This window comes from Callithrix jacchus, chromosome 4, assembly GCF_049354715.1.
Source record: "Callithrix jacchus isolate 240 chromosome 4, calJac240_pri, whole genome shotgun sequence".
Classification (NCBI taxonomy): Eukaryota; Metazoa; Chordata; class Mammalia; order Primates; family Cebidae; genus Callithrix; species Callithrix jacchus.
Genome location: NC_133505.1, coordinates 90,410,121 through 90,437,714, shown reverse-complemented (window position 1 = coordinate 90,437,714; position 27,594 = coordinate 90,410,121). Strand labels below are relative to the sequence as shown.

Here is a 27,594-nt window from a genome sequence, read left to right as displayed (position 1 = left end):
GGTGGGTCGGCCTTCCCAGCACACTGACTCCAATGTTAATTTCTTTTGGCAACACCGACGCAGACACATCAGGATTAATACTTTGTATCCCTCAATCCAATCAAGTTGACACTCAATATTAACCACACTAATCTAATTAAAATCATGTGAACAATACTTGTAAAACTGTAGGTCATATTATAGTGGATCATAATATCAACTGAATGGGACACAATCAGCACTCCTTTTGAAGTAAAATAAAATAGAAAAATGAAAAAACATAATACATTACATGGAATAATGCCAAGTGTTATTTTGTGACAATGTTCTATAAATTGTGTGTTTTTATGTAAATCTGTATAAAATGTATTTTTGTTTTTTGACTGTGGATTGTGTCCCCAAAACTTTGAGGTTCCCTGAATTATGAGTCCAGGGCAGACTTGTTTTAAGAACTGAAATAGTAAAAATGGAGAGCCGCAGCTCAGATTGAGTGGCCAGGCCATTTCTGAAAATGCTGTGCTGGCAAAACATGCAAGCTGCAAAGTGAGTTCCCATCAGCTACACAGGAGCGGTACCAGCTGCCCCCAAATGCAAGAAGCATGGAGAATTTGGCCCTGTCTTCAAGACAACAGCAGCAGGTGGCCCTGTTGGGAAACTCCTTCTCACAATTCCAGGATGAATCACCCAAGCCTTACATTTACACTGAGAGAGCAAATGACAGAGGATAGGGGCAAAACATGTGAAAGCTTAAAGAGATCTTGGAGACCACACAGCCCACCCCCACATTTTATATCCTAGCCAACAAGAGGGTGTGAAAACCTTCTAGTGTCCAGAGATGGCTTGAGAGCTTCTCTCCCTTTTCCCTACTTCCACTCCTCTTCTAGATAATCCTGCCTGACATGTGGAATTTAATGGGATAAAAGTTATGTTGGCATCCTCAATATTGTGACTTCTCCACTTTACATAAAGCTAATCAGCATGAGGTCTTTCCCAAGCTGAAACTTGCCCATGATTACCAAATGATGTACAGTTGTTTGCAATATAGATAACGTTCCAATAGGGACCTCACTAAATATCCTCTAAAAACTCCTATTATCCAAGACCTCTGGCTGAACTTCGAATCTCTGTTAAGGAGTGAAAAGAACCGTGCTGTACTTGCTAACTGCCAACCCCTCCACCTTCCCTAGTTCGACTCCAAATTTTAGAAATGTTAGGTGAATTGTCCTATTTTACCTTGTAAAAAAAATGTAGACGAGGTAAAGCATCAATCCCTATAAGAGTGTAATTAATTAAAGCTAATTGTGTTGATTTAATTTAATACTCAATTATGGAGTGCCTACAGAAGGAGCAGGGTGACCATGTATTGTTAACTTCTTAGTAGCTTTTGGCTTTCTTTATAACAGTTGTGTTTCTGTGTTAGTCAGTAGTATCTTTAGGGTTATAAAATAAAATAAAGTCTGAACAATTGATTGGCAAATTTCCCAAACTTAGGTCAGCCTTGAATATATGAGAAATGGTGCTACACGGAGGGCAAATGCAAAAAAGAAAATCAGTTTGATTTTCCAAAATCTATGCTGGTTTGGCTGGCTGCTGGCTGAACTTCTGCAGCAGAGAAAGACAGTGGTCAGTGTGCAGTTCCAGCAATCAATACCAAAGATGCTATGGTGTGATAGTACTACACAGTCTCTTTAGATTTGCTGTGGAAGTTATGTTAATCTAAGAGTTTTTCTGCTTGTCACTGGTATTTTCCTTAGAGTTCAGGGCAATATGAACAGACGCCAATTGCAAAATTATGTTTGAAAAAGGAAAGACTGAAAATCCACACTGACCAATATTAATCAAATATTATGTGACTACAAAAGTACTAAGACTTTCTAAAAACCAGACATACAAGAACTTATACAGCTCAGTGAAGTCATCTGTAATGCTGCAAATATCTGACTCTGATTTCCTTGTTTGGAATATAATTGGAACTCATTCCTTGACTCTGTAGAATTTTGTTATCTTGTATAAGTTTTTTAAACTCTCAGTGCCTCCATTTCCTCATCAATGAAATGGAGATTTTTTTTCCCCACAGAAATCTATTCTGGAATACAAATGCAGCATAATTGCAAAAATATTTTTAGGGATTAGGTAAAATAGCATATGGAAAGTTTCAAACATAGAAACTAGCTTATAGTAGGACCTTTATACATGGAAGATGTAATGATGTTTTATGTACATATGGATCCTTCCACAAAACATAAACCTTCACTCTCTGAAATATACTCAGTAGTAAAAAAATGAAAGTAAAAATGTTATTCTGCCCATCCCTCAACCTTGTCCCATTCTGTCCATTCTCTACACTACAACTAGCTTTGCAGAGGTTGGGGACAGGGGATTGTCTGCCTAATTTCTCTGCTTAAAGACCTCTTCAAGATGTTACACATTTGGAATTCTTAACCATCTGGCCTTTGCCTAACTTCTGTGCTAAGAATCTCATAGTATGCTATCTCATATCCTCTTGGTTTTGAAGTCAATTCCTCATTACTTGCAATGTCTGTCCTGATTTTCCCTCTAGCAAGTGCTCTATAATAGCACCTCTTCTTCCCACTCTGCAGTGCACAGTTATCCTCTCCCTCCCCTGTGCTCCAGGATTATGCTGAGGCATTAAAATTACTGGCTTGCACACTTATCTCCTTCACTAGAGTAAGCAGTAGTATCTTAGAGATACTAGAGAACATGGCGAATATTGTATGGAGATTAAATATTCTGGAGTTCTGCCCTTTGCTAGCTTGGGTGGACTTAACCAATCACTCTAAACTTCATCTAGAAAACAACAATCCTAATAGTACCTGCTTCATGGGGTTATTGTGAATATTAAACAAAACAACGGATACTCAGCACTTCACAACATTTTGTGACACATTCCAATAATGGTTTGCCGCTTTGTTTTGTTTATTCGTTTGTTTATTCCTTGAGGCTTTACAGTGGCTATGGCCTAGAACATAGTAGGTTTGGTTAACACTGAATAAATTGGCAATTCAAGAAACATGTCAAAGATCTATTTCTTTATGCTTAAGAAGTTTTTTTTTTTTTACAAAATGACATTTTGTGATTCACTCAAATGATACATTGTAGCAACTTACAGTTCATATAAGGAGAGGCATGATGAACTTTGGAAGGAAGATGATCCATTTAAAATGTATTCTTATTGGAATATGTATGTTGTTATTTAACTATAACTCAACCAATGCTACTTTTCTGAAAAGTTGTTCCTCTGGGAATTGTGAAGTGAACAAATTATTTACACTGACTTCAGAGAAAGAGATCCTCCAATGGGAAAACGTGACTACAGAAGTGTAAAAATCTGAGAGGGCAATGATCCTATTTGTAGTGGTTGGAGCTACAAGAGACATCCTTAGATTAATTGGTGATTTACTGTCACATCCCTCAGTGTTTTAAAGGCTGTGTGCATTGTTGGGTGCCTTAATGGGAAGCTGAATACCTGGTGTAACATGTATCTGGCCCAGGATGGTGCCTGGTAACTCTAATTTAAGATTTATATTTGTATTAGTCTATTCTCATGCTGCTAATAACGACATACCCAAGACTGGGTAATTTGTAAAGAAAAGAGGTTGAATAGATTTACAGTTCTACAAGGCTTGGGAGGCCTCAGGAAACTTACAATCATGGCAGAAGAGAAAGCAAACTCATCCTTCTTCACATGGTGGCAGGAAGGAGAAGTGCTGGGCAAAAGGGGAAAAAGCCCCTTAAAAAAACCATCAGATCTCATGAGAACCCACTCACTCTCACAAGAACAGCATGAGGGTAACTGCCCCTGTGATTAAATTACCTCCCACTGGATCCCTCCCACTATGCATGGGGATTATGGGGACTACAATTCAAGATGAGATTTGGGTGGGGACATAGAGCCAAACTATATAAACATTGATGCTTCCTACCATGTCACAGGAGTGATAGGAAGACAGACGTGGATAGAAAATTGGTGATTCTTCTATAATCTTTCATTATTCCAGGAGTTCTGTTGGAAATAAGGGAATATAGATACATTCCTATTTTATGATTTACTATTTTTTTGCAATGGGACTTGGCTTAAAGGAGTTTGTCTGCATTATTGTTATTATTATAAATTAAAAAAAATAAAACCTCACCATGTAAACTTAAATGAACAATAATTTGACTTATTTTTTTTATCATTTTATTCTATCCCTGTGACTGTTACTTCACAGTCTCTTAAATGTGCCTACTTGTTTTTTCACTGTAGGTGATCGTAGATGGTATAACCTTTGTTTTATATATGCGGGAGGCAAAGGTTTCATTGTATTAAAGATTTGTGTTCTGTACCTTTCCCCAGTAATATATTTCAGAGAGAAAAATCTGCATTCTTTATGAGTCTGGCCCTATAACTCCATAGATATGAATTATCCTCAAGGTCTGGTTATGCATCAAAAGATCTCATTTTTTTTTCAGAGTATCATGCCTCAAATGAAAAGCTGCTAGGTTGTTCATACACCATTCTTTGAGGAACAGCTTTTCACAGATGGAAGGGCATAAAAATGATGGGCCGTTATCTTGTAGCCTGAAACTTCACTCTCTGAACACATGAAATATTGATATTAAATCAAGCTGTACCTGGTTTCTCCCATATGAATCCTTCCAAGTTCTTGACCTCTGTTCTGTTGCTGTTTCATTTTAGGCAGAATTCCAGTGGCAGAGTGGGGATTGGCGGGTGGTGGGGAGAGGGCTGCAAGATATGCAGACATCAGTAAAAGACAAATTGAAACTGGACTAGCCTGTGCGTGTATTTTAATAAATTTAGGGCTGGCAGAGAACAGTAAAAATAAGTGTTATGACAATAGGATCAGACAGATAAACATTCACTCAATGTGAAATTTTCACTCATTTTGAAAGATATCACTAAAAGCTGACACAGAGGACTTCAAATATTCATAAGTAACAACTTGTAAGAGAAAAATTCTATAAAAATTCTAATTAGACAGAAAATTGGTTAAAGTATTCTTGCTGCTATAAAAAAAAAAACAAATTCAAAGCTTATAATGGCTCACTTCTCACTCATGTGCAGATGAAATGAGTATTCCTGATTTACTGGGGTTCCCCTGTGAACACTGATTCAGAGGTGTGGGTTCCTTCTATCTTGAGGCTTCATGAGCTTTAACAGCTTTCAAGGTTGCCAGGCTCCTCTTTATTAATCCAAGTGAAGAAAAGGAGCACAGAGAAACAATAATGTGAAGTTTTTATGCACCTGGCCCAGAAATGCTACATATGACTTCGACTCACATTCCATTGGCTAGAACTCAGTTACCTGGCTACAGCCAAGTGTAAAACAGTCTGGGAAATGTCTGGCTTTTTATGGCAAGAAGAAAAGCTCTTGCTGATAGTCTACAAGTCTGCCTCAGCTAGCATACTTTACACAAGAGCATTTTCAAAAATTGTATTCAGAGATAATGTGACAAGATTATAAAATAGGTGAGTTATAGTATAAAGAATCATTTCCATAAAAGCAAAACCAAACCAAAAGACAGCTCTTAGTTTAAATAGGTCCTGATGATACAGTCTGTCCTTTCAGTTCTTGTAATTATCTTACCATTCTGTTTGGAAGCAATGCAGTAGAAGGGAGCCATATACACCTGGAAAGTCCTTGGATAAATTCCTCAAACACCTGATCTTTACTTTCCTCATCTGTACAATGAGGTAACAGTAGTGTATGGACCTCCACTGTTACTATGTAGAAATGTGATGGCTGCTGATGCTAAATTAAATACAGCCTACAGCTGCCTCCTCACATATTTTAAGTTCAGCCTAAAGATGGCTCCATACCTTAACCTAACTGGATATATGAACTATAACTGGATGTGTAAACAGACTGTAACCTACACTTGTAACAAGTAGGTGAGTAACAATTTTAGTCGTTCTTTGCTCAATTAAACCCTGTTAAATTCAATTTGTTTAAAGTTTTTCTTTTAACACTGGTAAAAGACCCCACATCCCACATAGTGTTTTGTCTGTTGTGAAGACTCAATCATTATTAACTATCATCTTTACACTTTAGGACATTGCTCATTAGAGATTCTCTCTTATTGGTGGTATCTTAAGTGTAACATATTCCTTCATTAGGCTTCCAATTTTCCAATTCTACCACAAGTTTTGAATCTTCTAGCTTTTCTGCCAATCACTGGGGAACTCTATTTTTAGGGTGAGAAAGTCCTAATAAAACAAAGATTGTGCCTGGATTCAAGTTTGCTTTTTTCCCCCACTCCCTGGCCTTGGACATTCTTTTCATTTCTGTAAGGGGACAGAACTCAAACATAGATTGGTGCAAACCTAACAATATTACCAAGCAAATAAATCAAACATCCTGTGATGCTATCATGTGTGTAAAACTTATGCCAAGGGCTTGTCAAATACTTTCTCACTTAAACCTTACAATAACTCTGAGGCTGATATATAACCCCCATTATATGTATAAGGAAATTGAACTTGTGGGAATGTAAGTAATTTTCCAATTTCACATAGATAAGAAAGCAGACAGCAATCAAACACAAATCTGTCCACCTTCAAAGCCCAAACCATCATACTCTAGGAGATTTGCCTCTCATTGGCTACACTGAGTCTAGTCCAAACCTTAGTACTTAGTATTGGTAGAATAGCTACAAAGTCACAGAGACACAGAAGGGAATTAAGAGGAAGGAAGTGAGATTTCCAGAGCATTAGTCATAAAAGCTTTCTGTACTGGTAACAGGTAACTACTGTTCCTTCCAGTGACTCCTGGAAAGGTAACAATTATTCCAAGTTTTTTAAGGACACTCATCCAATAGCAGACTACTTACACCTATCCTGGGGATAAATTGTGCACCTTTTGGAGATTAATACTTTTGAGACCTAAGGTGTAATTTAGATGAAGAATTCACTAATTGGCTCTCAGGGGGCCCATTCACCAACGGGAAACTTTTATTTTCCAAACCAAATTCTATTTAATACAAGTTTTATATCTAGCTTTAAAACTTTGTATTTTAAAATCAATCTTGTATGTATTCTTTGAAGTATGTTCGCAAAATAAGACTGACATTTTTGGGCTGAAATCCACTCAAAGTTTGCCATCTAGCTCCCCTGAATTGATTCTTATCCAGAAGCTTCTCTCACTCTTCCTTGCTCTGTTGCATTAGTTTACCAGTTTTAAAAATCAGTTGGAAAACCAGAAAATGTCACTTATGTGAACCAATAATCAATATTTTTTTTCTACACACATGGTTTTTGTGACTCAAGAATTAGGATTAATTTTCTTGAAGAAAAATAATTATGTGATGAAATAAATACAGATCTTCAGCTTTCCATTAGTTTGTGAGCATTCTGTTGAGCATGAATTAAATGAAGACATCTTAATACTTTGAGCATAAAAAGGAAAATGAGGACATGTTTTGCTTCCTCACAGAGGCAAAGGTGGATGAAGTAATATACACACACAATATGAAACAAGAATATTAACTAAGGAGTAAATAACAAATGATAAATCCTCTTAAAAGAAGCAATAAATCAACAAATGATAAACCCCTTCATAGGATGCCAGCTTAAAGTATTGCTCTTAGATGATGAATCTCTAGAAATAAGTGATTTAACTGAAAATCAATTTTTCTTAATGTCATATTAAACAAAATAAAGAACAACATAATAACCTGCTTTAATATTTAGGATTCATAAGAATGAGTACATATTAAGTAACTGGAAAAGATAAGAATTAATTCCATAAATGCATATGTTAAGAAAGAGGAAACCCCATTAATGGGAATTATTCTCTTTCTGTGTATTGTCATTTAAAGGTGTTTTTAAAAGTGTCTTTAATTTACTAGAAATGGGTAAAATATTATATAATTTCAGCTTCTGTATGCTTATTGTTCTTGAGTGAAAAAAGACCTAACATTTGATTCCACTGCTCTTGTATGACTCTTCAGAAAAAAAAGGGGAGGTGTTTTTAAGAAATGACTCCCAAAGAAATACCAAGGGAAGAATATAACATGGATCCTAGAAAAGCAGAAACATAAGGAAAATATTTTAGCCAGAAACTTTATGCTGTAATATTATAGTGTTGACAGTGTTGATTTCATTAGCCAATGTTGATAAGCATTCCAATTATAGATTTAAACCAAATAGAAAATATAGATTACTCTTCATTTAGAATAAAATATTCCACCAAATGGATGAGAGAAAAACCTAGGCTTAAGTTATAAAGCAATCAGGATGTGCATAAAAGAAACTGGAGATCAAGTAGTTGTGAAGCATATGTACTCTTGTTCTGAACTCTTTCAAAATACAATAGCATTAAATTATTGACACTAAGTCAGTTTGTCTAGATTCCAGTGGTCTTGATTCTGCAAATAATAATTGGCATTCTAAATCTAAAATGATCAAAAGCGGTATGTTGAAGATAACAGACTTCTGGACCTAGAGTCCATAAGCATCACCCACCACTCCCCTGCTCTGTCCCTTATCCCTGTGTGTTGCACCCCAACATTGTGTGTGCTGGAGTGCTCTCCATCCTGCCTGCTGCCTCTTGCTGTCCATCATTCTGCTCTCAGTGTTCTGACAGGCTAACAACCCAGAGCTGCTGGCTGACTGCGGTAGGGTGAGTTTGGAAGATGGGTGGTCACACAGAGAGCTCAGGAGGCAAAAGCATGCTAGATGAAGTCTTTAAAAGTCTTTAGAAAAGACAGCTCATGCATTTCCAGAGTCATAAATCGTCACACTAGGCCAATGATCTCATTTTAGTGATATTTGTTATTGAAAGAAATATGGGTAACAACTTGTCTTAAAATTATTTCGTAATGTCGTAGTAAACAATATCAAATCAGCCCAGGGCTCTGGCATTTTACATGGTTTTTAAACATTAGCAAACAAAAAAAGAGACCTCTTCATCCCCCTTGAGCAAAAAGGAGGTGGAAATGCAACATCAAATTATCATATCTATTTTTTAAAAAGTATTTCCAACTTTTGCCATGAAGTACAGTACACTATTTGCAAGGTTGTTTTTATTTTGTATGTATGCTGTAGTGCTCAACATTTTAATTGCCACTTCCTCAATAAAATTATTGGAAATCTTCCATCTTGCCATTAGCACTTGCAAAATAACTGTTAACAATATGTTATCCAGACACAGAAACTTCATAATTAATGTTGGAATAGCCTTCAAAGTCTAGTGACTAAAATATATCCTATAAAAATTACTGGACTTCATTCAATGGTGTTCTGCTGTTTTAAAGTTCAATAAATGTGTTGAGGGGGAGATATTTGGCAAACTAAGTTAGGCAGTCTGGCAGTGAGACCTGAGATGCTGGAGAGTTTGGTTTCTGTTACATGGTAAATGTACGAAAGGCCTCCAGAGTTTCAGTGCAACCCCTGAAAGGCTGAAGGAGAGCTGACCAAATGCAAGTCCCAGTGGGATTCTGAACAATCATTTGGGGCTATATTCCCACCTTGTCAGTTGATGAGGCTCTTGGGGCAGGTTCCATTTAAGCAATAAAACACAACAGGCCATGTATATATCTGGGTGATTATAGCATAACTTAGATTGTGTTATAAGTCATGAGGCTGAAGGCCAAGTGTCTTAACTTCATGAGAAGTACGATATTGGCCCTGAAACACATTGCCTGAAGTGTCTTATTGCTGTCAAGAAATGGAATTTCTACAGTACATTAAGAAAAGGAAAACACTTAGCACAGTGGATTTAAAATAAGCATGGCTATGACATCACTGACAGCTAATCAAGACTCTAATTGCAACCAGAGTTCTGAGGCTATTGTATAAGAGGTCTTAACAGACACAGGCACAAATACAGGGAAGAATAATGCTTATGCCTTATGCCATGAGAGGAACTTCAGTAGCACAGGACCCTGAAGCAAGATGGGGTGGGCTGGCAGGCCAATCCCTTTAGCAGTGAGCTAATAATTTTGCAGTTAACTCACCTTGAGCAATTAAACCAAGAGAAAGGGCTACAAACATTCCTTGAATATTTTTTCTGCTTCAGTTGCAATCTTCATGTTCATAGAGTTAAATATTTCTTTAAATTATTAAGAGATGAGACATAATAAATGGAATATATATATCTCAAATTCAGATGCTGTAGAAGAGATGAAAGGTATAATGAACTGAGAAGAATTTGGGGGTCACATGTTGCTCATGATCCCTGCAAGGAATTTCCAGTGATATTAAGTTAAAGTTGTGCAAAAGGATTGAAGTCAGTATGTGGTCAGAAGGACGCAGTTCAGATTTTACATCTGAATCTGCCTAACACCACAAAGTGGAACGTACATTTCAAGGTCCAGTTAACAGCCTCAATAAATTTAGCCATGCCAAAGCACACACTGGGAAGGTTTGTTAAGAAGGTGCTATGGGGAGGCACATAACATCATAAATGAAACCAAAAAAAAAGGCTTGTCTCAGGAGTCAGAGGAGTTGGGTTTAATGATTTTCTGGGTCACCATGGATAAGTACTTAATTTTTGTGGGCTTTAGTGTCCCTCAGGCTGGCTCTCCTGGATTCTGGTTACTGGTATTGCTTCCTCAGACCCAAAATGAAGCTACTGTGTGTCATTTTCTAAAAGTTCACTGACATTGCCATAAAGAGGGAAAATATAACTGGGAAATGCTGCCTCTGACAATTCATGGGCTAATACGTATATATTTGGAAGTGAAAGTCATATAAGAACTTTACCTTCAGTTTGTAGCCTTATAGACAAGCAATTACTAATGCATCCTTACTAGTGACATCAAAGCAAGAAATTCTGCATGTTCCTGTGGGAGAAAACAAGTAGGTATTTGTTGCATCAGAGTCCACTCAAATTCTGGAGCAAAGGCCCCACAAGAACATGTGGCTCCCTTCTTAATATATTGAACATTTTTACCTACATTATATTTATCAGCCATGGTTATACTCATTTATATATAATAATTGTAAACTACCTGTGATAAAATATTTCTCATAGTTTTGTATATTTCTAATAATATTTATTTACATTAGTTGGATTCCATTGGAACAATAAAGATGTTCAATGAGTAACCAAATGAGTAAAATTGGATCTAAGTACAATTTTGATTTCTTAAAAATATTGTGCTTTTACATTTATATTTTTATGAACTAGAACTATTTAATTATGCCAAAATTTCATATACCAGTATTTCAAAATTTAGCTTTGTTTAGACAACCCATGAAAGATCATTAAGAGTCCTGTTGGTCAAGTACCTAATGCATACGGGGGTTAAACCTAGATGACAGGTTGATAGGTGCAGCAAACAACCGTGTATACGTATACCTATGCAACAAACTTGCATGTCCTGTACATGTATCCCAGAACTTAAAGTAAAATAAAAAAATTAACAATTCCATTGGTTTTAATGGCATCTGAAGTTTAATGTGCATGTTAGTCTAACTTGAAATAAGCCACATTTCTAAATTTAGTTTTAATTAATGATCCTGTAATAGGTATTTAATAATGAGATGTCTTATAATTATAACCTACACATGTAATGATAGACAAAGACAAAAAATGTAATTAAGACAAACAACTAGATTCTAATACTTATTCAACTAATGACTTAGGATATAAAATATTGTCATAATCTCTAAATTAGTCACCAAATAAATTTAATAAGAAATGTTCCACTAACACTACCATTAAGGGAGTGTTATATCTCATGAAAAATGAAATATTACACAGAAATACAAGCACTAGGGTCTAAGGACGAGCTAATAACATGTCAGTCAGAGCCACTAAGAAATTATGCATATTCCTTTGTTGTTCACCAATGCAATAATTATGTACAAAGCTGCTTTCAAATGAGGCACTTCTAATATTTCTAGTAACAGTGTAACATAGTTTCACCTTTGAAATGATCTGCCTAGGAACATACCATGGGCTGCCACAATGTGACCAGTTCCCAATTATTTGAACTAATGAATGTCCTGGATAAGTTAAGTCAACAAATAATCCCAGCTCTTTTATTTTAGACATTGCTTATAACATACTTGTTAGAAGCATTGCTGGAGTGTTCATGGTATTTGGTTATAAGACCCAAAATATACATATTCTGCTCCAACCATCATCCCTCTGAAGAGGTACCTGGTGGGACACACACACACACACACACACACACACAATAGGCACAGGGAAAGCAAAGCAGAGTGTTGGCAGGTGGGGCAGTAGGGAGTGTTGGTTTCTTGTTGGCTTAGCCCTGCCCAATCACCTCCAGTGCAAAGTGAAGGTAAAATAAGTTTGACCCTTTATTCAGCATAATCTAAACAAATAAATGGAGCCTTTTGTATATCCCCAAGCCCTTAATGACGTTAGGCTCTTAGCATCTTCTGGCCAGTCATATGGTACAGACATCAAAGCAATGACTAACAAGTGCAGGTATGCTCTGAGAGACAGCAAGACAGCATTTGCCCTTCTTACTGCACCAGCAAGATGCAGGGTCGTAGTAAAGAGTTCATGAATGCATGGGCATGAACAAAGTGACCCTGACCACCAATCAATCATTCTAGACTATGAACAATCAGCTTAGCAGCGCTTCTTTGATTGGAGGAGAATGTGGAAGAGGCTGAGCATAGAGGGATTGAAAAAGTAGGAGGATTCTCTCTCTACTTCAGTTTCCTCTCTGACCAACAATCTATCAGTTCTGTATGTTTAATGAGATATGCTGGGAAATGGAAAAGAATTGTCATATTTTTTAAAATGACACATTAGGTGGAGTCAAAAGAAAGTCTGCTTGCTAAGGATGTTCCCAAAAAGTAACTTTAGGGAAGAAAACATTAGGAAGGTGCAAGTTGTAGGGTAGGCAATAGAGATCTGGAAATTATGTGGAGGGTCACTTCATGGAAATCTGTGGACTATAAAATGCTACATGGATAAGCCTGCTGATGGCTCATAATTCACTGAAATCCCTTTCCCCCACAAACCCATATATACCATGTAGCATAGAGATAATGAGAATATGAGTCCACCCCACATGAAGGGGGCAGGGGGACCATCTCCTCCACAAATAGAACCTGTCTACTGTGTGATGATTAAAAGGATGTAACTTACAGCTTCCTCTGGATGAGCGAAATAACTTTTTTTTAAAGGAAAGAAAATTAAAAAGGTTAAAAATATGGGAATCAAATACCAAAGAAGAGAGGGAAAACAAGAGACTAAAAGAAACCACAAGAAATGAGTCAGACCTTAGTAGTTAGGGTGATTGGTACTGTGATAAATCGAATAGTTTCCCCTGAAAAATTCACTTCCACCAGAACCTGTGAATGTGATAATGTTTAGAAATAGGGTCTTTGCAGAGGTAATCAAATTATGATGAGGTCATACCAGATTAGGGTGAGCCCTATATTCAGTATGACTGGTATTCTTATAAGAATAAGGATTTTGAACATAGACAACAGAGGTAAGATGGAAATGTGAAGATGGAGGCAGAAACTGAATTATGCTGAGATAAGCCAAGGAAAGCCAAGGACTGCAGACAACTACCAGCACCTAGGGGGATGCAGAAATGGATTTCCCTCTCGGGTTTTCAGAGAGAGCAGGGCCTTGCTAATACCTAGATTTCGGACTGCTAACCTTAAAAACTGTGAGAATAAACTTCTGTTGTTTTAAACTACCCAGCTTGTGGTAATTCATTATGACCCTGAGACACCAACACAGACACTAATGGTGCATTACTAGAACCTGTATGTTTGTTTCATTGCTTTTTCTTTACATGACAATTTATTCCATTCACACACTCCACACACACACACACACACACACACACACACACACACACACGAGCCCTTTGAATAGGAAAATAATAGAATTTATTCACTCCCAGAAATACATGCACTTGGAGTCTTTTCCTGCTAGTGAGAATTTATTGTTACCATATTCTCTCTCCGCTTTCTCTTCATTTCTTTTGTAATCATCATCACGCATTTGCAATATAGACTATAAGGATATAAGTACAATTTTTAATTGTGGAGCAGAATGTTTCTCTATGCTATCAGGCTTACATGAAGATAAAATCTACAATTTAGTCTCATTAGGACTATTATCCCCTCAATGACCGAATTAACTGATCTAAGCCACAGTGAGGTCATGAAAATGATTACACAGATTATGTAGACAAATTGCATTATTTGTCTTCAATATTGCTTTCCTTACACTATAACATATTTTGTATTCAAGAATTTGGATAAAATAGCCTTGCCTCTCTACGTTACAGTAATGCCTTTTTATGTGCTTAAAGAATTTTTTACTCTACCTCATGGTACTGATTAAGAATTTCTTTGCTAAATTATCTTAATTTGCATCAAGGGATACATAAAAATGAATGGCACTAGGCTTTGTCTTATAAAAGTATTCACAAATAATGATGATCAGAACTATCCTGCTATGTGTTTTATCAATCACGGGAATATTGGCAAGAGTAGATTTATCATATAATGGGCCCAAGGGAACTCAACTTTTGGTTGCACTTACACGTTGCCAAGTATCCTGACTTGAGCTGAGGTTTTGGTCATAAGCCCAGTTCTCAGCATTCTTATCTCAATTCCTACGTTTAGGTCCTGTATATAATGATCATCATGATAACAGTAATGAGAATGACAGCTAACATTCATTGAACACTTGCTATGTCTTAGGAACTGTGCTAAGAATTTTACCTATATTAACTCACTTAACCATCACAAAAATTCTATTATGTAAGTAAGTGCTATACTTAGGAAACAGATTTAGAGAGGAAACATAATTGCACCTGATAGGATCCATCCCAGCAGGGAACAGAGGGAACCTTCAAAAGAGGTAAACAAAGAGAATTAAATGAAGGGCTATTTACAAAACTGTGGGAATGGTTACAGGAAACCAGCAAGCAGTGGTGAAGGGATAGCACCATTAGGAAGTCCTTACTGTCCCAATATGGAACATTGCAAGAGCCGTCAACAGCAGCTGAAGCCTTTGAGACAGGGACACACCCATTGGCAAACTGTGACTTGGAAGGCAGGCATCTAGGAGAATAACTACCCTCTCCTCATCTTTCCTCTCTCTCTTCTTCCTCTCTTGGACCTCCTCAAACATCTCCCATTAGTTTAACCCAAATGTAAACCAGAGGTAAAGAGAACTTGGCAATGTAGTCCCTAGAGGCCTTCCTCCAGGCTGCAGAGCAGGGTGGGGAAGAGTGGAGAACAGATATGGAGAGACAGATGTAGCCTAGAACAGTAATTTACCCAGGACATACAAAAGCATCTTGGTGGGTGAAAGCAAATGCAAATATGGGCAGGGATCACATTTTCAGCTACTATACTGTCTACAAGAAGGAAGAAAATTCTGATAAAGAACCCAAGGGCTATTGCAAAGAACGGTGTTTCTCTCTTCTACCCTTGTAGAAACCCACCACAACCTTTCTGCTACAGCTGAACTAATCTTTGCACAGAGCCTCTCTGATGCAGACAGAGGGTTTCTACAGAAATGACGGAGCACGCCACTAGAATGTATGCTCCCTTATTATGGAGATTTTAATCAGCTCATTCACTGCTATGTCCCTATAAATTGAGTCACTGAGATAAAGAACTGTCTTTTGGACCAAAAGATAATAAGTTATCCATCTTCAAAATGAAACCACCAAGAGACAGAATATAATCAATGATATATTATGACTCTGCTTATCTGTCTTGTTTTCAGTGCCTCATTTCTTTGATATTTATAGTTGTGAAATGGTTCTAGTCTTTAATTAACTATTGAATTTTTTTAACAGGAAAATCTATTGAGTTTGATGTGTCATGTTTTGTGCTAAGAACTTTATGTACATTATCTTACTTGATTCTTATCACAGATCTTTCTGAGATAAGCACTATTATTAACCCAATCTTATTGATAAGTAAACTAAGACTGAGACCCAGGTATATCTGCCTCCAAATACCAAATAAACTAATTTCACACTGCCATCCTGATTCTGATTCTTAACATCACTGTTTAAAAGCAACAACTGAGCTGGTCATGATGGTTCATACTGCAGTCCCAGCACTTTGGGAGACCAAGGTGGGTGGATTGCTTGACTCCAGGAGTTCTAGACCAGCCTGGGCAACATGGAGAAACCCTGTCTCTGCAAAAATCAGCTGGGTGTGGTGGCATGCACCTGTAGTTCCCAGCTACTCAAGGGGGCTGAGGTAGGAGGATTCTTTGAGCCCAGGAGGTAGAAACATGCAGTGAACCATGATTGTGCCACTACGCTCCAGCCTGGGTGACAGAGCGAGACTTTGTCTAAAAAAAAAAAAAAAAATTAAAATAAATACATAAACAAGTCAATAGAGTATTATAACATGTTATGAACTAGAACTTCAATATTATGAAATATATTGTTCAATAATATGTCTCTCATTATTCTAGAAAGTTATATTGAAATATGTTTTTAAAAATTCCTTCATAAATGGAGGGATATGCCATGATTATATGTTGAAAGCTCAACACAGAAAGACTCTGATTAGTTCCAAATTCAGCCATAAAATGGTTAAACGACATGAAAAATATTTTGAAAAATATAAATACAAAATAAATACACACACACACACACACACACAATGGAGGTGGCAAGTTACTGCTAAGTTGTTTTGATGCACTGTGGGGGAATGATAAGAAACTGTGAGTCATTAACAGGCAGTTATTTGGTAGCTTACAAAGAGGCCCTGATCTCTGAAGTGGAAAAGTAGACACAGCTGAACAACAGCCTAGAGCTTCAATAGTTGAGTCTCAGAGCTCCAGAGATTTTTGAATTTTCACCTAAGGCAAGTCTGTCATGCTAAGAAACCTGGTTGAGAAAGCTTGACACTCTAAACTATTGGATGGGACACCTGGATGGATTACTCTGAAAACGGTTTTGCAGTGTTTCTTGAGACTGTTGGAACTGCGTGTCATCTCATTTTGGGTAATGGTACGAGAGAACTTCTCTACATATAAAAAGGATAGATCTCGTTAAAAGTATGTAGTTGTTTTGTTACTGCGTAGGTATTCTCATGTGTATACAAGACTACATATGGAAGCTGAACAGTTTTCCTTGATGACTGCAGTCCTTCCAGTGACCAACTCACAGCAGTCTTCCTGTTGTCGACACCGGTGTATCCCAGAACTTGCACTGGCAATGGCACCCTAACCCCTTCTCCATTCTCACCCACCAGCCCCAGCTCACCTATACTCCAAAAGGTTGTTTTCTGCCACCTGAAGAAATCAGACCAGCTCTGGCCCAAAAAACCCAGCAAGCATCTCAGCCATCTAGTTGCAACCACACCTACTCTATTGAGGTCTGAACGCTGGCCTTGGGAGGACACCTTCCTTCCAAGATGTTCCTTTCTTGGATATTTTTCCTCAGCCACAGGGGTCACTTTATAGTCACTTTTATATCTTCATATTTATTCCTGTACCATAGTTTAATAATTATTTACTTTTTAAAACCTTTTGTTCATATTACATTGTAGTTTCTGGTTCATAATTAGACCCAGCTTGGTAAAAGGTACTATATAAAGGGATCCAGAATGTAAGATTAAATAAGCAAAAATTTACTGGCTTGAGGATGCTTTCTTGGTGAATTATATTTAGTACTCTGGCAAGGACTCCAGGTAATACAACAAACTCACTGCTAGAGTAGCTCTTTGATGCTTGAAGAGAGCTATGGCAAATGCTGAGAAAAGTGGAAATGCCTGAGTTTCCTTGGCTTATGGTGGAGGAAGATATAACTGAAAGGAATAGAGGCTAGGAAGGTGCAATTACCCTTGCAAGGTTGTTGAGGTAGCTAAGGGTCTTGACTCACAGGGAATTGTGAAGATGGTTAATAGAACATGGCATCTTCAAGTTATACAACAGACCAGTAGCCAGAAAAGGTGCTGTGTAACCTCTACAACAAGAATAAAGGAGGAATGGAGAACAAGAAGCTAAGGACATAGCCCTATTTAAAAGTTATAATCTGTTGCTCAGTTTCTAGAGTTGGGCCAATTTGCAGATCCAAAACCCTTGACTCGAAGGGGTCCCTAAAAGAACACTGCAACGCTGCAATAAACATATACTGTAATGATTTCCCCAGTCCTTTCTTAAAGGGACATACATTCATATACTTGGGTGACTGGATACACTGGGAAAAGAGGAATACCCAGACATATTAAGACACAAGATCTGAGTTGACACTGATTCCCAGAGACCAAAAGCCTCATCATAGCACCCTTTTAGATAGGCACTTTCAGATGTCAGACAATAAATGGAGTTCTGTTTAAAATCTGGCTTGTACACTCTATGGATCAAGTGGTCTTTTTCTCAGTTTCCTATTTTGTACCTGGAATCAACATATATGGCAGTTGGGAGTTATCCCTACTTTGAGTCCTCAGCCTATGAAGTAAGAGGTATCAGTGGAGAAAACTGAATGGAAACCTCTGAAACTGTCCTTGTCCCACAGACCAAGACAGTCAATCAAAAACAACTGCACAAACCAGAAGGGAAGGCAGAGATCAGTGTCTCCATTAAAAAGATGCCAGGGTAGTGGTCCTGATTACATTTCTGTTCGATTTGGCAGTCTTCTCCCTGCAGAAAGCAGGTGCTTCTTTCCAAGACTTAAGCTTCTTTATCCAGAAACAGAGCAGAGAGTTATTCTGTTGTCATGATTATTACACACAGAAATTTCTTCACTTGAACTCTAATTTATCACTCAAATTATGGATACTTGCAAATCACACCAAATTAGGACTCTTTCTTTTTTTGTAGAGTTATTTGGGTTTTTTGTTTTGTTTTGTTTTTCTTTTTTTTAAAGAACTCGAGAAAGAGAACAATCTGGCTATGCTTTTGGACAGGGAAGATTACATTCTGGACACATTATATTCATCTTGACTACACTCAATCAACAAGATAATTCATGACATTCTCCAAAGTGGCACTTTGCTATTTGGTGTTTTGCTTCTCCAAGTTCCTCTGCATGGACTGTTTTTTTCCCTATATTTTTCAGATATATTACAGCTTCTATTTTAAGACCCAACACAAGAGCTACCTTGACCAGGACACCTCCCTGAAACTTCATCTACAACACCACACTAGTTTAGTTGCTCTTTGTTCATGCTCCAGTAATATCCTCTGCAGTTAAAAAATTGCCAATAATATTGCACTTATTTTATGACCACATTTTGTTATACCTGTCACCCCCTTCAACTGAGAGCTCACTGAGGGCAGAAACTCTGTTGTATTCATCTTTGAGCCTTAGTGGTTTGGGATAGTGCCTGACACATGCTTGGTAGTCCATAAATAGTTGTTAAATAAAGACATAAATAATAAAATAAATTTAAGTGTTCTATTGTGATGTTTGGATTGTGTACCAGATCCTTAGAATGTAGTACTTTATGCACAATTTCCTCCAGAACACATTAGACTGTTTCATGAATGTGTATGTAGGCAATTTTCCAACTCATTCTTTTGAACTGGAACAACATCCTTTTCCAGACCACCCAGCAAGGACAAGTTTCTGTGCTCACCACTCTACACCCAAACTGAAACACTGGCCTTCAGTCGATTCCAGGTGGACTTCTTGGCACACATTATCCTCACAGATGTGTCCCAGAAGGTCAGAAGAGTTATCAATAGCAGAATTATTGATTAACTTGCAGGACATAGTGTGTTCCCTGAGGGTCTGAGGTACTGCTGGAGCCTCACACCTGCTTCATCTGTCAAGAGTCCCTTTAGGTGATGCTACTTTTTACTTCCAACTTAAAGCATCACTTTACCAGGCCCCACAGAACTGTCTGTTATGTGTCCAGTGAGAAAGTTCTATCATGACAGTATGGTCAGTTGCAGATCTAGTATTTATATTAGGTCAGATCTTGTATTAATTCTCAAGCCATACAAGCCTGATTTCACCATCTAGAAGAACATGCTGCAGTCAAAGTTACAACCAAGATCTGCACGTGCCACAAACAGAAAAGAATTACAGCACAATTAGCAAAAATGATTAACTGTTTAAACATCTGTACACAGCAGCTAATAATATATTGGTTACTCTTTTATACATGTTTCCACTGCCTGATTTGTTTTTCCTAGGTTCAAAGTATAAAAATATGAGACATCATTAACTTCAGTTATAAGGTCTCTACCAGAGCAGAAAGGATCCAACTATATGTTAGGACCAAACAACTTCACATAATTAGATGTTTTATGATTGTTCAGGTATCTGAGGGAAGGAAGTGGGAATATTAACAGCTTTTGAAATATACTAACCTGGATTCTTATCCAGGCTCCACCGCTTACCAAATGTGTAACTTTGGACAAATTATTTCATCTCAGTTTTATTCATTCAGCTGCTTCCATCTTATGCTGCTTCTCATTACGAGATATGATCTTTGGCCTCAAATATATTGTTCTAAGCAAGAAAAAAGAGACAGAAAAACAAGTAAAATACAATTTAAACACTTTTCAGTTGCTCAGGAAATTATTGGCTTAGGTTTCTAGAAAATAGAACAGGCATTCAAATTAAAAACAATATATAAGCAAATGCCTCTCCCAGAGTCTCATATAGAATAGATAATATGGAATATCAATATCATGAACATTTAGGATCAGAGCTACCCACTTAGTCATAGTTCTGACTCCAGATGAGTGTTTATATCACTTGTCTATGTAATGTGTTTTTTATATGCAAATAAAGGCCATCAAGCAAATTCCAAATGTCTGTACCATAATACTCTGCCCTCCAGACATCTCAGCATAATTGATCCCAAATTTAATCTACCTACAAGTTAAGATTCAGTAGCTAGTAAATCTACTACTAACTAGCTACTTGACCTCAGCTTCTCACCTATAGAATTGTTTATAATACGTATCTCACAGGGTCAGTGTGAGGATCAAACGTGGTAGTGCATTCATTTAAAAACATTCCATCAATAATTGTTAAGCTTTTTCTGTGTCTTCAGCATTATGGATACAGTGATAAATGAGAATGAGTAACCACTCATAAGGAGTCTTAAGTCAACATCACAGCAGTGCCTGCCACAATATTCTGCTCTACAAATAGTTGTTGGTAGGATTCTAAATCTGACAGCCAGAAGGACATTTAACTGTTTATACTCACAAGAAAGATAATTAGCCTTGCCATATCCTGATCCCATGTCTACAATAAGATTCTGTGCCTGTGGTCCCCATATCTCTGTTACTCAATTTTGTGATCATGGGCACACTCAAAGATTATTGCAAAACATTTTAGTTCCAGAAGATTCCAAGGATGATTAACACCAAATGCCCAAGACTGGGCAATTTACAAAAGAAAGAGGTTTAATGGACTTACAGTTCCACGTGGCTGAGGAGGCCTCACAATCATGGCAGAAGGAAAGGAGGAGAAAGGCATGTCTTACGTGGATGGCAGCAGGCAAAGAGAGAGAGTGCTTGTGCAGGGAAGCTCCCATTTTTAAAACCATCAGGTCCCTTGAGACTTATTCACTATCATGAGAATAACGCAGGACAGATTTCCTCGCATGACTCAATTATCTCCCACTGGGTCCCTACCACAACACATGGGAATTCAAGATGAAATATGGGTGGGGACACAGCCAAACCATATCACCAACCCACACTTAAAAATTACATATCCCACTGATGTATACTTTTTCTGCTACCTATGTATGTAACATTTATTTAAACTTAATAAAAGGAATAGTATTTATTTCCAAAAATATCCCCCAAGTGGTATGATATCACTTATTACCTACGCGTAGTTTTAGGTATAGCAATGTAAACTGCATGTTATACAATTTCTTCTAGCTGAGCTTCTGTTTTTCTCATTGTTCCATAGAGTAAGTTATCAGATCTAATTTTGAAATATGAAAGCTATTATCCCAAATGTACCAATATTTCCAGATGCACTTTGTGGAAGTGCAGAACTATTTTTCAGAAGCATAAAAGAGTCGTTGAGAAATGCTTTAAAGTACCAACAAGTTAAAACTCTTATGAGTTGAGCAAGATCAAGCTCAGTGGAGTGGAACCTCGAGATCCATTTGTCCCAGTCCCACGTTCATGATGAGCCTCATTATTAGACTTTTGACAGCCTATGATAAAAAGGGAATTATAATAAATTTACTTTGAGAGTTAAAAACATTATTTTATTACTTGTAAACGTTCAAAATATACTACAGTTATTTTGACTCCATGTAATATTTATTATCTAATACACTGCAAGCATCAAAAACAGCCCTGGCTCTCTCAAACTTAGAGAAGACCTAAATGGACAAAAGATGTTCAGACAGCCTTTATATTCTAATATATTTGATCTGTGAAAGCTTCAAGTTGGAACATCAGTGATCAAACAACTTCTCTTTTGATCAGAATTTTGGAAAACTTACACAAGTGAAGATCATGACAGTGATCTATAGCAAAAACTCAAATTAATGATTTACTATTAGAAGTACAGGATATCATTTACACTAATGACAGGAAAGCTGTTAGGAAAGCATACTTAGGGGCTCCCATCATAAGTAGAAGAAATTTGCTGATTTTATATCTTTTGTTCTTCAACAAGCATTTATTGAACACCTAAAATGTTCTGAGTTGCACCTCAGATATGGTGGCCAGTGGCAAATAGACCAGTAGAATTGGTCTCTTTAGGAGATTTCACTGGCCATTACAGTGGATGCTTAATTCTTAATGCTGAGCTAAGCTTTGATCCTTAATGCTGCAGTTGCTTATGGAGGCATAGTTAATAGTTAGCTCCCTACTCTACCTCATTCTAGACTTTCCTCATCCTTGGCTGGCATTGTGCTGACTTAGTGGAATGAAACAATCGTTCCTGAGGAGTCAAAGCCTTCAATTATGCTGCATGGTTGATGGAGTTGCCAACTCCCCCTTATCACTGGCCACAGAAGCACACAGCAGACAACCCAGTGAGTCCTTTGGCTATCAGATATAATTATTCCATGCCCCCAAATTTGTAGTCACAACCCAAGGTCCTAATGATAATCAAGATGAATTATCTCAGGCTTTGTTGGTCTAGTAATACTTAATACAAAATGGCCAGGTGGTAATTATAGCTTTCTGTGCAGTGGATCTGACTTTATCTCCTAGAAGAAGTCAGTACCATCTATGACGCAGGAACTCTAACCTAGCAGAGCCTAAAGATGCAGGTTAGGGAAGCAGAAATTCCATAAATGGACTATTTGGAATGCATAAATCTTACTTCTACCTTGTATTAATTTGTATAATCATTCAAGAAATACTTTCTACCACTCCAAGATGGTATTATTTGTTCAACCTATTTATGAAAGAAGATGCTTGTGATGAATAAAAGGAAGAGGAACAGGAATAGGCAGTGAGAGACTGCAGTTTAGGTCTGTTACCTGTGAAAGGAAGTAGAGAAGGTGAAATGCTATCTTTGCTATGTAAATGAAATTGCTTTTATTTTTTCCTACTGCTACAGATCAAAGGAAACCATTCCCCAAATTAATAGCTGCATACCAAGTATCTTGATATAATAGCCAAAAATGAAGCTACCGATACCCGCCACCACTACCCCCACCACACACACACACACACACACACACACACACACACACACACAGAGAGAGAGAGAAAGAGAGACCCACACTACATTTCCAGTAGTCCTCTTACATCAACCATGATCTATCTGGTTTTTGCAGAGGTCTGGCAGGTAAACTGAACATGATGGAGATCACTTTACATCTTCTAAGTGTTTGATAGCAGTGCTCATTTCAATACTTCTTAGGATGCTATATTGCTTTTGGTACACTTATCCTGGTCAAGAGAGTGGAGGTTAGCCCTAGGAGCTTGTAATTGGCCCTTCTTTGTGAGGAGTCTATCATTTGCTAAGTGTATATCTGAAGTACAACCATGGAATGGATCTGCAAACTGCTTGGACCCACAATGAGAAAACCTTGGACTAAAAGTCCATATACTATCTGAACACCATAAATCTCCACTCTACCCAGTGAAGCAACATGGATCAGATCTCCTTTTATAAGTATCAGCTCAGCCACCATATCTTGCAGTGTTCAAAAAGTCTGGGTGCTCCATTTTTTCCCAGAGCAAAATTACCCTGGTCACAGAGTCTTTGAGGAAAAGACTTCTATATATTTATCATATTTATTACTTGTATCTGAGTTGACACTTCAGTTTGTTTTTCCAAGGGAAATAGTCTCTTTTTCACTAGATTCTGGTGCTGTGAACTATACCCAGTCTGAAAACCAGGTAAAGTGATGATTTTTCCATGCCTGCAACTGATGTCAGCTGTCTGCTTTTTAGATATCAATTATTTTTGTTACACAAATGAAGCAACACTCAAGTCAATTTCCCTTCTATCTTGCTATCTGTGGGTCAAGGCTCACTGATTGCCACTCTTGTCTTACTGCCTATTACAGCAATCATGTCCCTTTTACCTCCGATAATTAATGCTGCTACCAGCCTCAGTTGTTATATAATACTGCCATCCCCATTGATATTGAGATTCAAGTTCTGTGGCCTTTAGAGCACAACCACAGCCAAAGGTCTCAAAGATACTGTGGGTTCCCTTCAACAGTGCATTCCTTATTGCTTTAGAGAAGGGATTTTTCCCTCTTGCCTCTCAGGAACATAGTCAGGAGTCCCATGTGCTAATTCATTTCTAAGATTTCCACCATACTGAGCCTTATGACCTTTCTTCAATACTCTGCCAAAAAAAGTTCTGGCATTACTACCTTACTTACTGTAGGCCACTGCATATCCAAGTTTTAAGGAATTATCTCAACAAATTATTAAGGCTAGCTATAGACATACTCGTCAGAACACTGAATTGTGTGAAATCTCTATGAATTATCTCTTACCCAACCCAAATGCTGCACCTTACCACAGTTAAACCCCTCAAGATACCATGCTACATGTATCCCCATGTTTCTGCTGGTGTGTGTGTGTGTGTGTGTGTGTGTGTGTGTGTGTGTGTGTGTTTCTCCTGTTTCTACAATTCTGTTGGTATGTAATTGTTGCTTCTGAATCAGTCTTGAACTTCCCTGCTTAGGCTGTGCTGAGATTGACTATGGTTATTTTCTGGAAGCAATAAAATATGGTAAGGACAGATCTTAATGACAGTGAATATCATCTTCTGAGCCATTGGCTTAAGTTGAGGTAATCATATACTCTCCAAGGCCTGGCAAAGGGTTACACATACTCTCCTCGGCCTCTGGCAAGGACTTGTTTCCAATGGCCAAGGAATTCAGGAAAATTGGGGGTTAATGACTCTCAGGCATATTCACCCAAGTGTTCGTATCTCAATTTTCAGAACTTTTTTCCTTATCAGAACTGTCATTTAGACACAGAGGAACTATTGAGTCTACACATTTAGTTTTCTTTTTCTCAGACTTGCCATCTTATAAATCAATCGAAGGACTGAACTTCAGCCCAGTCAGTCATGCAGTTTCAGGAGATGAAAGTTTTGTTAAAGTTGCCATAAGGTCCTCTGACTGTCACAGCATGACATAGGTTATCAGTTAGCTCTCTTGAGCCAATATGTTTTTTTTTTTTTTGCAAGGCTTCTATTGATGTCAGAAGCAACCATCCAACACTACAATCCTTATAATTATTCGTTCTCTGATAATGTTCAAGTACAGGAGATACCATGTTCTAATACTGTGTCACCCACCTGTACCTCAGCCAAATTAACCATATGTAACAGCTTTAACAACATATTAATAAAGCATAGGAGGGATTAGTATATGTTTCTTTACCAATTGCCTTACACTGTGTTTTCTACAGCTTTGTAACTCAAAATGTGACCCACAGACCAGCCGCATTGGCATCACTTGGGAGCTTGTTAGAAACAGAATCTCAGGCCCCAGCCCAAGAGTATTGAATCAGACTCCGTACTTCATTGAATTACCCAGGTAATTTTTATAAACATTAACATATGAGGAGGTTTGCTCTAGAAAACAGATTGTGAAGCAAAGTTTATAAGCTGCCACTTTTCTGGACAGTACAATCCCAATGAAATGAAAGAGAGAACTGAGGGAGAAAGAAAGGAAAGCAAATGCATTGTCAATTCACCATACCTCCTTAGGAAATCACAGGCTGAATAATTGGTCACATGGTATTTCTTCAGGAAGACCACATGTAATCATAGCAGTTTGGAAGAGTCTGTTGCTGGGAGGGAACTAGAGGAAGTGAGCAATTTATGTGCTGGCTCATTTCTGGTTCCTATTTATTGGTCAAATACAAGAGGCATTAGTTTCCCTGCACTTCTGGGTGTACTACCTGGTGCCTGCACATAGCCACCACAGAAGCCAAAGTTTCTTCGGGTCCCATAAGACCATACCTGGCTACTGGATCATTAAGGATTACCCAGACACCCAGAAAGTCTCTGTTATAAAGTGTTAACCAAAGCAAATCTAGAAGAAGAGCATCTTAGAATAAATAGTATAGTGAGATGTAAGCTTTAAAAAAACCTATTAATAGTTGCAGAGAAGATGAGTGAAAATATATTGCTTATTGTTTACAGAAAGTGTTAAATGTTTTAGTTGAAACTTCAATTTAGTCATGTATCTTCTAGACTAACTTATGTCTATCTCTTTTCTGCAATGTTATATGATCTAATCTTGAAATATGAAAGCTATCAGTCTATTATGAAATAAAGGATAAAAGATGGTGCATTTATGAGGAGAAACAGAAAGATGTTTAAAGAAACATTTAGAGAAAAAGGGAAGAACCCTTCACAAATAAAATATGATAGCAGAAATGAAAATTATATGGAAGGGATGGAAGTAAATTTGAAGAAAATTTAAAGAATGTAGAGCATAAGGACTAAATAAAATATGAAAGAAAAAGTAAAAAAATAAAAATTAAACATCAGTCCAGGAGGTCCAACAATTAAACAAAAGAAGTTTTAGAAAAAGAATAAAAAAGATACAAAGCTAAGGGGGAAAATCTACGAAGCAATTTCAGAAACTTTTTATATCTGAAGGACTTGAGTTTCTAGATTGAAAAGGGCCCATCTAATGTTCAGCATGATACGTTTAAAAAAGATATACACCAATGTACATCACCATGAAATCTTAAAACACGGGGAATAAAGAAATTATAGGGCTTCCAGTATGAAACAGCAAGGTATCAAGAATCAGAAAATCAGATTTATCTACAGCAACATGGAAGCTAGAGGAAAATGGATACAAATAATAGATATAATGACTTTAAAAACTGATATAATAAATTTGGAGGAAAATTGATTTTCACCTGGAATTCAATATCAGCAAAACTATCAGTCAAAAGCAGGAGTAAAACAAATGCATTTAAAAATATCCAAGCTCTGAAAATTTTCACTCAGTGTATGTGCTATATCCGGAAGCTATGGGAGGAGGAGTTCGACCAAATCAAAGTAGTACGCCAACAGGTACGGAACACTGAGTCCAGATAACAGGAGATCCAAGAACATACAGAGAAAAAGAAACTCCCAGGATTCCCTTAGATCCCAGGGCCAAAGCTGTGCTTAATGAGTAACTAGGACAGATTAGAACAGGTCAAAAGACCCAGGTGCAAACCTAGTAGAAACTGTAATGTGTCTGAATATATTTCAAAGAGAGGATTTGACATTTAGGTATCAAATA

General features: G+C 37.4%; 1 long non-coding RNA gene across 5 annotated transcripts in view; it reads right to left on the bottom strand.

Moving 5' to 3' along the window:
- LOC118152905 (uncharacterized) overlaps window positions 1-27,594 on the bottom strand; it is a 169,302-nt gene that overhangs the window by 121,392 nt on the left and 20,316 nt on the right. For 2 of the 5 annotated variants that reach the window (XR_004741917.3, XR_004741913.3), the window contains exons 2-3: window positions 20,246-20,387; window positions 4,615-4,726 (exon numbers count right to left, since the gene is read on the bottom strand). This is a non-coding gene — a long non-coding RNA (uncharacterized LOC118152905). Of the gene's footprint in view, window positions 1-4,614; window positions 10,785-20,245; window positions 20,388-27,594 lie in introns of all 5 variants that reach the window. The other 3 variants (XR_004741918.3, XR_004741915.3, XR_013534863.1) reach the window with 2 other exon arrangements.